Consider the following 15,369-nt stretch of genomic DNA (forward strand, 5'->3'; position numbering starts at 1 on the left):
CAGTTTTCTGAGAAATTGCCACACTGACTTCCAAAGTGGTTGTACAAGTTTGCACTCCCACCAACAGTGGAGGGGTGTTCCCCTTGCTGTATATTCTCTCCAGCATGAGCTGTTGACTATGTTTGTGATCTTAGCCATTCTGACAGGTGTAAGGTGGAATCTCAGAGTCATTTTGATTTGCATTCCTTGATGGCTAAGAATGATGAATTTCTCCTTATGTGTTTCTCTGTCATTTGGGATTCTTTGAGAATTCTCTGTTTAGGTCTACACCCCATGTTTTACTTGGGTTATTTGGTTTGTTGATGTCTAGTTTCTCAAGTTCTTTATATATTTTGGAAATCAGCCCTCTGTTGGATATGGGGTTGGTGAAGATCTCTTCCTATTCTGTAGGCTGCTGTTTTGTCCTATTGCCTTACAGTTTTATGAGGTCCCATTTATTAAGTGTTGATCTTAGTGTCTGCACTATTGGTGTCCTGGTCAGGAAGTTGTCTCCTATGTCAATGTCCTCAAGACCATTTCCCACTTCCTCTTCTATGGGGTTCATTTGGATATTTATGTTGATGTCTTTTATCCACTTGGACTTGAGTTTTGTGAAAAGTGATATATATGGATCTATTTGCATTTTTCTACATGCCTATATCTAGTCAGACCAGCACCATTTCTTGAAGATTTCTTTTTTCCACTGTATAATTTTGGAAGCCTTTTTTTCTCAAGGGACCACACTCCTAGGCCCTCAGCCTTGACCTATTTTCTTTCCTACAGTCTCCTAACTGCACTGTCAGGCCCTGAAAAATTAATGCTCAAAGCCATGCAAATCTATAGACTCTTTTCTTCCTCATGCCAGAAAATGAAAAATGATGCTTTTTAACACCATTTCTAGAACTTTAAAGAGAAACAATGGTACTATCTGAAATTCTTTTATATCTGAATATAACAATAAGTTCTTTTAATATGAAAGCTATTTTTCCTGTAAGTGCAGATAAACTGTTAGCTACAGACATTTTGATCCGTTCCAACAAATCTCTTTTCCACTGGACATGTTTTGAGTCCTGTTATTAGGAGGGGAGAAGTGTGAGAAATCATTTGTTCAGAGCCTGTTAGTGACAACAGTATGAGGACAAAGACACACAGAGGAGTGCAATGTGGCCTTCATTTTTTTCTAATTAGACTAATTTATATCATTCTCAGAACTTGATTTTTTCTCAAAATAATTTGAAGATAGCCAAGCTTTGCTAGCTGAAGACTCGGTGAGAGAGATGTTAGACATGTAATGGGTATGCAGTCTGACTTAAAACTGTGAGTCTTTTTAAAATAAGATTAAAACATTTTATAAGCTAAGACTCTAAAAAAGAAAAACAATAGCAGTGGTTAGGGTTACAGTCTCACCTTGCAAACTATGATGTTTCCAATTATCAGAAAGTAGTTGGACCAGACTACCCCACTGCAGTACAAGGGAATCAGTTTGTGCACCAGTTTGGTGTAGAAGTATCGAGGGGAAAGTTGGAACAGGTGATGAGAAACTAAGTTGAGTGAAGTAATAAGAATGGAATCCAGGTTAAAGACAGAGTTGGAAGAAACAGATGGGATGAGAGTTAAGAGCACATTGCTGTGTATCTGGAGCCGGAGTCATAACTGGGAGAAATAAAGCCACCAGTTACTTGCTGAAACAGAGATCACAGGCTTGTGACTCGGGGAAACTTCCATTAACAACAGTTCATTGAAGCTTTGGTCAAAAGTTATCATTTAAGACCTTGTTTGTCTTCAAAGTCTATGAATTTTGGGCAGTTAGGACATTTTATATGGTTTACTTAAACACAGTTATACATTGTTTGGTGTGTGTGTGTGTGTACTGCATTATGGAGTTTGGGAAAGGACTAAGCAAGATGACTGTGAAAACTTAGGACTCCTTTAAGGATGACTATAAAGCAGAAGTGGCTTACCCAACTATTGCAGTCTGTGTTTATAAGTTGTCACAGATGCTGTCATGTCCAAGTCCTCTGGGCCTCTTGTGTAAGCCAGCAGTCTTGAGAGAATGGCCACAGACCACAAAGAACCCCAAGACTCTTCCACAGGATGAATGGGATTAAAATATTTACATATTTATCTGGTTCCTTCTCTCTCTCTAAACTATTCAGCAAGTTTCTCTAGATGCTTTATGACCTGAGATAAAACAATCACTTTGATGATTCATAGAATATGTACTCATGTTTTATTGCGTAATTTTTTTTTACAACTTTTCCTTTCTAATGTGGCTTTTAAAAGTCAACAAGATAATACTCAACTACCAAAAGATCTTTCAAGTCCTCAATGGTATTCAATAGTGTAAAGGAGTCCAAAAAAATTACCAAGAAAGTACTTCTGTTAGCCACCATCTTTCTTGCCCTTCACAAATGTCCCTCTGACCCCTGCCATTTTTAATTTCTCTAATGAGCTCATTCAAAAGTCAAATATGATTATACTGAGTCTCTATTTAAAATCTTTTACATCTTCAAACCTGCAAGTCTGAGACATAGAACACCCTGTGGAATGAGGAAGAAAGCCTTTCTTTGCACCTGGGTTTCCTTTCCAATTGCACACCTGGCAAACCCTGCAAGTTTCTCCAGAAAATTTCAACCACCCTCCCTCCCTGCCTCCCTTCCTCCCTCCCTCTCTCCCTCCCTTTCTCCCTTTCTTCATGCATTTTATCCAAGATGTGTTAGCTGATTTTGGCTGTCAGCTTGACCAGATCTGGAATCCACTAAAGGTCAAGCCACTCTGCGCTTACATGTGAGATTTTTCTTGACCAGTGTATTTGAAATAGTAAAGCCTATCCTGAATATTGATGGCACCTTCTGGAGGCAGCTCACTCTGGCTGCCAAGCTCATCTTTCTGCTGTTGCTACTACCTCTGTATTCCTTCACTGATACTATAATGAGCCAGCTTCCTTAGGCTTCCAACATTGACTGAAGGCCAGCAACTCTCCAGGAAACTTCGGTGCAGCCTTGTGGACTTAGCACCTATCAGGTTCTCACTTCTTTGGTATGAGGCAACCTCTGTTGGACTACCCAGACTACATTGCACAAGCCAACCTAATAAGGCACCTTAAAACATATGTTGGTTCTGTTCCTTTGGAGAACCCTTACTAATGTTCTAAATATGGCATTATCACTAGAATTTTTTTTTCATTAATGTGGTCACCTGACAGACACAGGTTGATGAGCAAAAGTGATAACACAAGACTTCAGGTCAAATAGTTCAGTGAAGAAAGCTTCTTGTCTTGTCTCTTCCCTTCTCATCTGCAAGCTTCAGAATGGGCAGAGTGCTCAGCCAACTTTACCATAAGGGGAAGACCATGTCTGGCATCTCCAGGCTGCCTACAGTCTACAATTTTTCATGGAAAAAATAAGCCCCAGTCTGGAGTTGGTTGTGACTAAGCAGATAAGGATATGTGCTTCTTCTCAACTAAGTGTCTGTATGACCTGAATCCCTACAGGACAATGTCATCATATTATTGTGTTCCAATGCTGAGATCCCATTAGCCTGGGCCTGCTCTGGGAAATCTTAGGGGGTTTTTTCCCCTTTATTATTTATAAGCATGTAGGCACTGTGCAGAGATACTTAGACCACATTCAACATATTCATCAATATTAGGGGATTCAAAAGTAAAGAAAATGCTATCTTAACCATCAGAATAGTCAATGTGATGGGGGAACCAGAGGGTCAAGAGCTGAGAGCCCATCACAGACACTTTGAGTCTGTGCAAAAGCATCAGGACATGAAGTGGCACAACTTCAGATCTACTGGAGGAAAATAGGTAAGAAGAAAATTGAACACTGGTCTTTAGGTCAATGTGAACACAGAATTAGGCCCAGGAGAGCAGTGCATAAGTGCCACTAAAGGACCACGAACACACCTTATATTAAACCCAGATTGTTTCAGAATCCATGGGTGAAAATGGGTGTACAAGTGGGAGGTGAGTTGGGTACCCAAATAAGAAGAAATGGTTCTGCAGTAACAGAAGGTCACTCACTATGTGATGTTGGACTTGGGCATTTCATAAACACACATAGCTATATGCAGAAGGCTTCTATTGCCCAGCCCTTTATGTTGTTGTTTAAAATGTCACTATGTCATGGATTTAGAACTTGTTCTTATGACATTTATACTGAAAATAATCACAAAGTGCATGTTGCTTTTAAGGTGAACCAAATAAAGTTTAAGTTTTGGAGCTTAAATGAGTCAAGACTATAGATTTTTCCTGTAGCCAAATGATACTCCCATCATCTTACCCCCAATATTATATTTCAGTTTTATAAGGATTAATTTCATAATATCTTTATCCAAATGTCACAAAGGAGGGATTTGTTTTCCCACGATGCAGAACTGTTTTAATTGTTTGACTGTACCTGTGGTAAGTTGTCATTTCATATGCTCATTCCATTTTGGTTTCTTAGTAAAACAGACATTTTTTTTAAAAAGAGGAAATTAATAAGCTCATTCATTCCTCACACCATTACCTGCTATGATTACTGCTTTCTCCATGAAAGAGTATACTTGCTGCTTAGAGTTTGGGACAGGAAAATGAAGTGTGTATGTATGTTGAATGAAAAAGAGTTTATCAGACTTAGAGATTTGTGAGCCTTTAAGAAAGTAGGAAGAGTGAAGACCAGGAGAGCCTCTTTTGAGAAGCTTGGATATGCAAAGACTGCAGGGAAAGTACCACTAAGAGCCTCAGAAATCTTAGGCATCAAAGTCCCTCATACTCTTAAAAGAGGCCATTTACTAACTTCTAAAGTCTGTATAATGCTGGAGAAGTGTGGCTCTTTCTTCCCTTCCTGCTTTCGAAGCTCATGAGTGCCACTCATCAGTGTGTCTAACTAGAAAGAACCCTGCTGGCAAGAGGATCTGTGTAATGGACCTGCAGGCTTTATCCCTCTGAAGTACCATAGGAAGCCTGAGAAAGCTTTTGCCCACAATTATGTTCTCCTGGATTAGATAGTGAAAGACCCATAGAGCAGAAGATATGGGTTAAAAGCTGAGGGATTTTAATGACCCACAGACTGGATTGAATTGACACTCAATTTTAGAAAAAGTGAATTTCCAGAATGTCTAAACTTGTAAGTTTCATAGCTGCTTCTAAACTACTGTCCTAAAAATTACAAAGGGAGTTTCCCCCTGGCCCACCTGTGGTGCTTTCACCTTCTTGGGAGCAGAGTGAAGAGCACACACAGTCAGATGTTAGATTAGAAATTACTTATTTCCAGCCTGGCTGAGTGTGGACAATGATCCGTGCACAGATGCCAAGGACGCTTGGAATATAGAAATAAGAATAAAGTGTTAATAATGTTAATTAATGTGTGATATTTGACCAGATTTTATAGGACTTTCTTTCACAAATAATTTTACACTCAAATAAAGCATGAAGAGAAAAGCAAACCGTGTCCACTCTCCTTCCTTCTGTCAAGTAACTTGTCTCAACTTGTTCTTCCAGCTCTTCTGGCTCTCCATTATCTTACATTATAAAGATGCTTCTAACGCCCAAACCCAGATGATGAATGTATCCCCCCCCTCTCTTTTTCTCTCTCCCTGTGTCCTGTGTGTGTGTGTGTGTGTGTGTGTGTGTGTGTGTGTGTGTGTGTGTGTACTTCCTACAGGTCTCATCAAGGAAAGGTTTTTCTAGGTTATTTTTCTATTAGCCTAGGTGCCTTCCTTCATTCAAGGGATAAAGGTCCTACATATAATATTCAAATAGGATGAATTGGAATAGTTTGAAATACAAAACATATTTACCAGAAAAGAGAAACATCTGAGATTCTATGTTATTATATTAAATACACGCTCTATTCATTAATGCCCACTTAAAAAAGAAATTGAAGTATTATTTTTAATGAAACTCTAATTTTCTTTTGGATAAAGATGCCCTTGGACTCACTATTTTTGCTTCTCAGATCGATTTTTCTAAAGAAATCAGTGGCAAATCTAAGCCACAGAGCTTTCAGTGTAATTACATCAGATTCCAGGACATTATATTAATGGTAGGCCATTAGTATAGTAATGGCCACAGATGTACTTTTCATTTATATTTTTGGAATAGCAACTTTCCATAGAAGACACCTAATTTGTAGTAATGGAAAGCTGGTGTTTGAAGCTATGTTTTAAAAGTGTAATTTCTCATGACTTGACCATAACGGTTTACTGTCTCAAAGTCGTATCACTTCATTCCAATTAGTCTCTTCTTATAATCTGTTCAAGCCTGGTTTAGTAGTCATTGGTTTAATATAATAATGTAAAATACTTCATATCTTTACTTTAAGATATTTCTTTTAAAGGCCACAAATATTTAGAGACATTATCTGTAGGAATAATATTTCTTGGCATTATTGGATTGCTTATATTGACATTTAATATAATTTCTAAGATTAAAATGATGGATAAAATTATTTAGGATTATATATATTTAGATTATTTTTACTGAATTATTTTCTCATATCTAAATGTAGAAAATATCTTTTAAAATGAAAAAATAAAGCCATATATAATTTTACTCACAGACTTCACCTTACTTAAAAAATATATCCTTTTGATTTTCATCTATCTATATGATTGGGTAGACATACATATGTTCTTGTAAGCATGAATGAGAAAATTCATTTTCCGTTCAGAGTTTGAGTCAGGGATATATTAGCTTTTAATGTTTCATTAACATTTAAGTATATTGTTTGATTCATATTTAATCTTAGAAAAGTAAAATGAGCCAGGTGTGATATTACAGGCCTATATTCTCAGTACTTAGTACCTGGAGATTGAGGCAGAAGGTTCACTGTGAGGTCAAGGTCAAGGTATGCTACATGGTCAATTCAAGGTCAACCTAGGTTATGTGGTAAATCTAAAGTCAACATATCTTCACAGCAATATCCCGTGCCAGAAAAGAAACCACCACCAACAAAACCAACAACAGAAAAGAACAGAAGAATGTACTGATTTTATTACTTTGTACATAACTCAAGATTTTTTAGATCTTTGGATGACATTACTTGCTACATGGAAAGTATTACAAATATTTAAGCCCTAAGAGGATGACTCCATTTCATCATAGTGTAGATAGCTCTTTTTAGGTAATTTAAGGTTAATATTCCTTTGAGTATTTTGTGTCTATATTTATGAAGAATATTAATCCATAGTTTGCTTTCCCTACTTATTTTACCATCTTTGATTTAATATCAGCTTAGTACTGCCCCACAACACCAGTTGAAGTATGCTCCCATTCTCTTTCACATATAGAATTAGATTGATTCTTCTCAATTGTACAGTAGAAATCTCCAGTAGAACTATTTTATTACTGAGCTACCTTTTCCAATAACTTTTCAATTACAAATTTAATTTCTTCAATAGTTGTGTAGCTATTCATAATATCAGTTTCATCTTGATTGAATTCTTTCATCAGTTTGGGTTTTTAAGGAACTGTTCTATTTTTTAACTAATTAAACAAACTGTTGAATCATAATAGAATAGTTCATAGTATACTCTTATTGTTTTTTAACAGGTGCAAGAATCATTAGTGATTTTTTTAAACAAAGTTAAGTAAATTTTATAAAAGTAAATACTACAGTTCTGAATAACACATATCAAAGAATTTTGACAAAAATATACAATATTACATCACCCAAATCAAAATGGAAAAGTTTTTCTATTAATCTCCAAAGCCCCTTGACCACCCTGTTAGTTAATAATTCCTACTCATATAATAGTCACTTGTATGATTTCTATAATTTTAGAACATATAGATCAGCTAGGCTTCTCAAGAAAAACAAGAAGAAAGAGGGAGTTAAGGATAAATACATGGATGGATAAGTAGATGATAGATAATATATAGATATATGATGGATATATAATATATAGATAGATTCATAGATCTCAAATGCACATGTAAGAAAATACACATTATGGGGATTCTAAAATTCCAATGAATACAGAAAACAATCCCATGTTCTCTCCTTTTCCTTCCGTCTCTCAAAGGATTAGATGACAGCTAGACACAGTCTAGAGACTCCAGCGCAAATCTCTTCCAGAAACATTCCTGCAGACATATGCAGAAATAATAATGTGTGTCTCTTACACTAGTCAAGTTAATCCCTAAAATTAACCACCATTAAAAAAAAAAGATATCCCTGGGGCTGGAGAGATGGCTCAGAGGTTAAGAGCACTGACTGCTCTTCCAGAGGTCCCAAGCTCAATTCCCAGCAACCACATGGTGGCTCACAACCATCTGTAATGAGATCTGGTGCCCTCTCCTGGTGTGCAGACATAATACAAACAGAACACTGTATACATAATAAATAAATAAATCTTTTAAAAAAATGGTCTAAAAAAAAAAAAAAAAAAAAGACATTCCTGAAGGAAATTCTGTGCTTTGCTTGTTTTTGCAAATAAGGTTCATTGACACAGTCACAATTCTCTGTGATACAGTACACATTGCTGCTTCCATGCCAAGAGGATGGAGGTGGAGCCGACTGGGTAGGCAAGACACAATGGAGATGAAGCTTAGTTGGTGGAAAGCTTACCTGGAAAGTCCAAGCTCTGGGTCTGATATCCAGTACCATAGCAACCAACATATTGGGCACACTTATAATCCTAGAACTCAGGATGTAAAGGCAGGAGGGTTATAAATTCCAGACCATTCCTAGCTATATAGCAAGTTCAAGGCCAGCCTGGGCTTCTTGAGACTCTGTCTTAAATGAATGAGTGAATGAATAAATGAATGGGCAAATAAATATATAAGTAAATGAATATTATGGTCTGCTCTCTTCATTTTTATCCTTCTTAAGCAACCCAGTGTTTTAAGCAATGGAAACACATATGATAGAAAGACAAGAAAGGTCACCTTTTGTCCCCCAGAAACTTTTGCTCTTCATGATTTAATACTATACATTTTCTATATTATATGCTATGCATAATAATATATGTGCATTTCAGAGGAGGATGAAGTTGGGACTCACCTGTTTTCATTTCATAGGCTTGTAAGTCAGAGACCTTTCATTCCCAGTAAATACTTATTTACATTTATTTTCATAGAGATGAAATTCCTGTTCCTCTCTCAGCAGGAGAGGGGAGCACTATAGCATCAGATTTACAATTTTGGCTCCTCCCTCCCTTTAAGACATCTTAAAATCAAAGTGTATCCTGAATATTCTTCTTCAAGATTCCAACTATTCTGAATCCTTCTGCATTTGCACATAAATTTTAAAATGGGCTGTCAACTTCTAAAGAAATAAAAAGATCTGTGGGACTTGATTGAATCATTGATAAATCAGATTTAATAGGAGAATAGCATTGTTCTTCATTTGTCTACATTTCCTTTCATTTTTCTAAGTAAGATTGTAAGTTGTCACTATAGTGTGCAAGTCTTATATGCCTTGCTGTATAATTGTTTGGGAGCTGGATGTGTCACCCAGTGGTAAAGCCTGAACTACCACAATACCCTTGATCAGGGCTCTGTGGAGGTCCACTAGAGAAAGCTATTTCCCTGACTTGGTTGGGTTCTAAAATTCCAAGTTACTCAAAACAGAAGAGTCCAGTTGGGCCATCAGTCATCTAGTCGAGAGATCAGCCCTCAGGAAGGCAATTTCACCCTAAGATATGCTAAAGAAATAGGAGGAATAATTATCCATTTAATACACTTTTCATTCCCAGAATACCTGCCCCTCGTGCAGTTTACAGAGCTGCAGCCATGCATTGCTAAGTTGCCTGCTTTTCCGAGTTCCTCCCTGTTCTAAGCAAGCTCCCATAAAACTTTGGATTTCACTTTCTCTAAAGTTTCTGTCCTCATCCTGTGACTACTTGTTCTCCATGTGGCTGCCCCCAAAGCCAACTGGACTCAAAGTGCTTGGCTTTTTATCTTTCTCTTCTCTATCCTCCTTTAGACAGCTGCTGGGATTACAGCATGTCTGCCCTTGGGTTGTTGCTTTAAATTCTAGTAAGATAGTCCTGAAACTTCCACTTGAATCCATTGTTAAATTATTTTATTAACTGTACTGATACTGCCAAGAGGATGCTCCAATTCCCCAATCACATGTAACTCTGGTGAAATTTCTTAAAGTTCCTTATAACAGTATCTATAGCATGACCAAAGTCCATGATTAATCCTTAGAAATGCACACACACACACACACACACACACACACGCACGCACGCACGCACACACACACACATACACACACACACCTACCTTTTTAAAATCAATAAATTGTTTGTTCCTGAGTTTAATGAGGTCTTATTTACTCATTTGTTTTATTTATTTGTTTATTTTACACCCTGACTGCAATTTTCCCTCCCTCCTACTATTCTCTCCCCCACCTCTCCTCCCCCTGTCAGGCTCAATCTAATCCTTTCTTGTTTGTGTTCAGAAAAGGGAAGTCCTCCCATGGATATCAACAAAGTATGGTATATCAAGCTCCAGTGAGACTACTAAGCACCTCCCCTTGTATTAAGGCCAGGCTAGGCAATCCAGTATGAGGAATAGGTTCTCAAGAGCTAGCCAAAGTATTAGGGACAGGCCCTGCTCCCACTGTTAGGACTCTCCCAAGTAGAGGAGGCTACACAACTGTCACCTCTCTGTAGAAGGCCTAGGAAGCCAGATGCAGACTCTGTGAGCTCCAATGAGCCTGAGTTAGTTGATCTTTTGGGTTTTGTTGTGAAGTTCTTGGTCCCTGTGGCTCCTACAATCCTTTTTCTCTCTCTTCAGCAGGATTTGCTGTTTTCAGCCTGATGTTTGGCTTCGGGTCTCTGCTTCTGTTTCTATCAGGTACTGGTTAAAGGCTATCTGATGACAATTGGGGTAGTCACCAAACGGATCACAGAAGATGTTAAAGTCTACTTTTATTAACTATCTTTATTCATTCATTCATTCATTCATTCATTCATTCAAAAACATTCAATATAAATCTTTTGGGTACTAAAGAGGCCTACTTATAAGGTGTCAGTAAAATCAGCCCTTGCACTCCTCTGCATGGATATTAGAGCTTTCAGTTTAGTGTTCTTATCATTTTCCTGAGTGTGTGAATGGACTTCTACATCTGTATCTGTTTCTTGTACTCTTTTCCTTCTGTTTGTTTATTTTGGTCTATTCAGACATGTTAGTTTTCGTTCTATCTTATTGTATTTTATTTTATTATTATCCTTTAGAAGCCTCTTTGTTTTCTAATGAGAGACAAAAAGGGGGTGGATCCGGATGGAGATTAAACTAGAAGGAATGGAGGGAGAAGAATCTGTAATCAAGGTACATTGTATGAGACAAACAAAGTCTACTTTCAATAAAAGAGGAAAAAGGAATAAAAGTTTTCAAAAAATTTTAAAAAGGATATTCAACTAATAATAAGTAAACTAATGTGACTTTCCTTGTTATATTTTGCTTAATGTTGAGTTATGCTTTTCACTAGACACTGGAAAACATTAAAATAAAGTCAACAGGCTAAGTCCTAGCCTTCAAAAAGCATATGTTGTCATAGAAAGATAAAAATAAATGTATATATGAATAATTAAATGGCACTTGAAGGAATTGTAAAAATGAATTGAGCTCTTCATGCTAGAAAATGCAGTGACTACACATTGAAATTATTTACATGGGTGCAACAATCTTGGGCTAGCACAGTAGGAGATGAAGTGGTAAAGGGAACATTCTGATTTTACAGAAATCAGGATTTAGAATCTACACTACTATGCACCATTTGCTTCACTTTGATTTCACTGAGATAATTCCTACTTTTCAGGGTTCTTTTAATCACTTAGAAAGTAGTCAAGTGTCGGACTTAATAAATTTGGCACTAGCATTTATTCAAAATGAGACAAATTCTTTGCAAGTGCATTAGGAAGGAGGAATTTAATATCTACCCTGAAGTTAGATATGCAGCATAAATCATATTGTTGTCTTTGAAGTAATATATTTATTTTCAGTTATTCATGGAAATGAGGAGGACTATGTAGACTTGTGAATTTTTGTAAGTCATTCTTTGCCTATTTCAGTGTGTTTGTCAGATTTCTGTCACTGTGACAAGAATGCTCTTCCTCAAACCCCAATCTCAACTTAAGAAAGTTAAGCTGCTTTTTTTTTTTTTTTTCTGTTTCAATGTTTTCATCCTGATTGCTTGATTCTTGATGTGTTGGGCAAATACATTAAAATCCTATCAGGAGCATGTGAGAGAGCAGAGCTGCTCACTTCATGGTGTTCAGGAAGTGAAGAAAAAGGAGACCACAGTCCAAACACTGGTTCTTCAGTATACTGCAATGAAATAATGTCTGACAACTAAGCCCCATCTCTGAAGGGTTGTATCAGTGCCCAGTAGTGTTACAGGCTTGCAAACAAACATTTACATTGGTGGCCTTTTATGATCTAAATCATAACAACTGAGAAGAGGTGGAAAGCAGTCATCTAAATGCTAGCTAGCACTGTCAGGGATGTGCAAGCAAGAGAGGATTAAATGACAGTGCACCCTTCATCTCAGAGCTGAGCACCAGGGTTGGGTAGCACATTGCTTGTCCTAAAAATTATATAGAGTTGAGAATATAGTGCTTAGAAATTTCTGTAGCAATTTGATAGGGTATTCACCATATGTTGAATTAATACTAAAAGCAAAGAATTCGAAGAAGAAAATATTGTGTACATCAATTTCAACTCTTAATTTGGCTGGCTTCTTTTTTATTTCTTCATGTTGGTACTAAGAAGGACATATTATTTGCAAATGGATCAAATGTAGATCATTGCATGTATTGTTGGTTATTCTTTTTCAAATTACATATTTCTCCTTGAGTTGCTTCTAGAACCATCTAAATCCTAAGAGACATACACAGGCTGGTGTAATTCATTAGCTTGAGTTCTATGTCCCAGAACTCTGGTCCTAATGCTGTCTGTGCTCCACTCATACCCGACTGTGATCTCATCAGCAGAGATGATCTGCTGAAGAGAATTTCCTTTACCAACAGAGCCTGACCTACTCTTCTAGAAAGGTATCTAATAGCATGGTGTGTCATCTTGAATTTTAGTTAACAAAAAAAATTTACAAAGAAGTATTGAGAAGTTTGGTACCAAAGATTACTGCACCTTAAACCCAGGGTGCTGCATTTCTTTCTGTTAATTGGCTTCTGGCTTGCCTTAAGAACACAAGCACACTCTAATGCTCTCTTCCTTAACTGACTGGTTGGAAGGTTTGTGTATGCTATAAAAAAAAATTGTCCCCACATAACCATGCTTTCTCCTTTTGTCTTTGTCAACTTATCGGGAATGTAAGGTGATATCAAATCACATGGCCTAAGCAGGTAATAAAAGTTGTCACCCCAGTTTGGTATAAAATAGCAGGTCTTGGTGTGTTCCACAGTCTCTGAGGCTCACCAATTTCTCTCAAACTCCAATTTTCATGCATAGTTTTAGCCAAAGGGGCAGAATTCAGTTATGAAACCATCAGTCTCTTGTTCTTAAGATGCCAGGGACTGAATGTGTTTTCTTTAATTTCATCAATTATCTTGGGAGAGAAGTATTATTCTCCTTTCATAATCATCAAGCAGGAACCATGAGTGTGATGAGACATTTACAATCTGTATAAGGAGTCAAGCCTCTGTGTGCATGTATAGACTATTATGATCTACATAAGAAACAGCTATAGCACAGAGGCCACAGAAATCTAGCAGTGATCAAACTGGATTTCAGAGGCTGGGAAGGTGGCTCAGTGAGTAAAAGTGCTTGTCTCTCAAGTGTGAGGACCTGAGTTCAAATCTCCAGAGCCATGGAAGAGCTGGAGGCAGTAGCAAGCACCTGTAATCCTAGCACTCCTATAGGGAAATAGAGATTGAGACAGGAAGCTGGCAGACCAGCTGGCCTGGCATATGTAGTAGAAAAACAACGTAACAGACCTCACCTCTAACAAAGCCTAAATTGAGGACAAGTAAGCAAATTCTGAATTCCAAAGACATGCCTGTAGTAGAATATTATTTTAAGGTGTGTTACTTTTGTTTATGTTGAATTTGTTTAACTCTGTGAAGCTGTGTTACTGTGTCTGTGTAGAACACCTGATTGGTCTAATAAAGAACTAAACGGCCAATAGCAAGGCAGGAGAATGGGTGGGTGGGGCTGCCAGGCAGAAGGAGAAAACTGGGAGGAGATCTAAAATCTAGGAGGAGCCAGAGAAGGAGGAGGACTCCAGGGGCCAGACACCCAGCTACACAGCAAGCCACGGAGTAAGAGTAAGATTTACAGAAGTAAGAGAACAGGAAAAGCCCAGAGGCAAAAGGTAGACAAGGTAAGTTAAGTTAAGAAAAGCTGGCTAGAAACTAATCAAAGCTAAGGCCAGGCATTCATAAGTAATAATAAACCTCCATATGTGTTTATTTGGGAGCTGGGTGGCAGGCCCCCCAATAAAGAGCCAAAAAACAACCAAGAACACATACCATGGTACAATATGCCTGTATTCACACACACACACACACACACACACACAAAGTGGAAATCACTGTTATCCCACACATACCATTCGCATATCCAACAATGGTGAAGTCATTCAGTCCTTATTTGTCTTCTTTATCAACTTGAAAATGGGGGTTTGTTGGGTGTTTTAAGAATTAAATAGCAGCAATATGTGTGTGAACTTTTTGATTAACATAAAAGAGCAAGATTAGACAAAACTTTAAAGACTGGGTACTGTTCCTGTTGTGTAAACACCAAGAGTAGATAGAGAGCCCAGTACCAGGAGATGGGCTGCTAGAGAAATGTTAAGAAGAATCAAATCCCCCCAAGGAGGTACCTATCCCGACGTGGAACCTGAAAGTCTGTTATGCTGTGTGGCAAAGAAATATTGATATTGCCAATGGGTTAAATGTTGCTAATCACCCGACGTTCAAATATTCTTGGAATTCCTAAATATTTCTGAATCTCTTGGGAGGCCTAGGTAAACTGAAAGTTGCTGAACACTAAAGAGAGAGAGACATGCTGAGTTATGCCAGAGATGGAGGTGTGAGGACAGAAATGAAAGTGGGAAGATCAGGCACGAGGAAGAATGTCTCTGCCCATCTTGCCGTCTTGGCCGGCCTTTAAGTGACTGAGTGGCAAACCCTGGAGACTGGGGCATTGAATGTAGTCCTTCTTATCTGTCATGTCAGCCCAGGGCCACTCATGTCTTAATCTCTGCCTTCTAGAATGGAAAGGTAATAGATTTGCGTTGTTAGAACCAGCAAAGCTGTGGTGGTTTTTTTTTAGAGCTGGATAGAACATGAATATACAAGTTGGCTGGGACATGGATCATGTGGATTCTCTACAGTGTTTTTTAATGACTCCCAATAATTCAAAGGAATGGGAGATACCAAATGTGACTGATTCCACATTTCCTGATTACAGCCTGACCTCGTGCT

Source organism: Onychomys torridus, chromosome 4 (assembly GCF_903995425.1).
Source record: "Onychomys torridus chromosome 4, mOncTor1.1, whole genome shotgun sequence".
Classification (NCBI taxonomy): Eukaryota; Metazoa; Chordata; class Mammalia; order Rodentia; family Cricetidae; genus Onychomys; species Onychomys torridus.